Source organism: Otolemur garnettii, unplaced genomic scaffold (assembly GCF_000181295.1).
Source record: "Otolemur garnettii isolate 467f Iridium unplaced genomic scaffold, OtoGar3 scaffold00010, whole genome shotgun sequence".
In the NCBI taxonomy this organism is placed as follows: domain Eukaryota; kingdom Metazoa; phylum Chordata; class Mammalia; order Primates; family Galagidae; genus Otolemur; species Otolemur garnettii.
The window spans coordinates 32,534,948-32,536,684 of record NW_003852405.1 but is presented as its reverse complement, the minus strand read 5'-3'; positions in this window follow the sequence as shown (position 1 = coordinate 32,536,684).

The following is a 1,737-nucleotide window of genomic DNA, read 5'->3' as shown; positions in this document are numbered from 1 at the left end:
CAAGTAGCTGGGACTACAGGCACCTGCCACAACGCCTGGCCATTTTTTGGTTGCAGCCATCATTGTTGTTTGGCGGGCCCGGGCTGGGGATTCGAACCCACCACCTTAGGTGTATGTGGCTGGCGCCTTAGCCGCTTGAGCCACAGGCTCCAAGCCAAATGTAACTTTTTGAATGAATGAATATCTGAATTAAGATGTGGCCTCAGGTTTATCCTCTTCAAAGCACAAATGTGAATTTTTCGTCCCAAGACAGTACATCCTCATATTTTTCCCATGAAATGAAAGAAGTTTCCCCAGCGATTTACATGTTTGAATCGCTTCAATCATAAAGTGCTCTTTTTTTTTTTTTAATTTTGGGAAAAGGATACAAATAAAAACATCATAGCAAGTTCTCCATCTAAGCATTTAGAAGATGTGAAAAATATTTTAACTTCTGCATCTATTATCCCAGACCCAATTATATACTCCTAACAAATTAAATTTTCAAGCCAGATCAATACGGCTGTCATATGCCAGGAGCAGCTAGAGCTATACAGGGACGGAGAGACAGTGACGGGAGGGGGTTTGAGTGTCACCAGGGCGCTCTTCATCTGTGCAGCAGCTACATAAAACTTCCTGTAAATTATATCCCTGTAGGGAAAATCTACAATCAAAAATTTTATTTTTATAAATTACTTCCAGCATTCCTGGGATGCTTTTATCTATTTACACCACCGCCTTTTTCGTTGCTTGGCACTTAAGGCACTTCCAGCTCCTTGGAAATTCAGACGCTGAGCTCTCCTGTTCCCTCACGCTTTGCCATTTCCACAGGCTTTCAACACCACCCTCTACTTTTACAATATTTTACTTGGTTTCTAAGTTGGCCTCTCTCCTTCTCCACTAAATATAGAGTAAATGCCATTTGCTTGACACAAGTATAACTCCTCCTTTTCTTCTCTACTTTGCTCTTGGACCAGGCATAGGTGTCTTAGCAGCCTCCTTTGAATTACGTTTATGGAACTATGTTTAATTCTATGTGGTAAAAGGCACGAAGCCTTTGACTGGTGAATGCAAATGGGCCTTTTTCAAATAGAAATCCTCTTGCTCTCACGGCTGTCAGGTAGGGTAGTTCCCTGCAGAAGGAAGCCAGCGCCTGACTCAAGCCTGCAGTCTGTTGTAGTTTTTCTCCTTCATGGAGTATGGGCCTTGTTCCCTCTATGACCCTTTGAGTCTAGATTTTAAACATATCCAAAGATGTCACCTCATAGCATGTGAAATACATAATTTCTGTCTATGGTACTTCGATAGCCTTGGAACGCAACTACCAGTGAGTGAAACAGTGTATTCTCTGGATGCTTCGCCAATTGAAACACACTTTCCGTGATTCCTAGCAGTGATCCAGTCAAGAAAATCAGAGTAACACTTACTCCGTGCCACTGGTTAGAGGAACTCCTCAATATTTTCTTGGAACTGGACTTCTTTGGAAGATTTATTAAGATGAATGCAAGATTATTACTCTCGTTATCTTTTTTTATTTTTTTTCAGCATGGAGTCAACACTTCATTTTTCTAGATCAAATAATAAGATAAATCAAGAATAGATAAGTTCCTTTTACCTAAATATATTGAAAATATTATCAAGCTTGGCATTCTGTTTACATTAGTTCAATGAAAATGTTCGACTCGGTGCCTATAGCTCAACAGGCTAGGGCGCCAGCCACGTACACCTAAGGTGGCCAGTTCGAATCCCCAGCCCGGA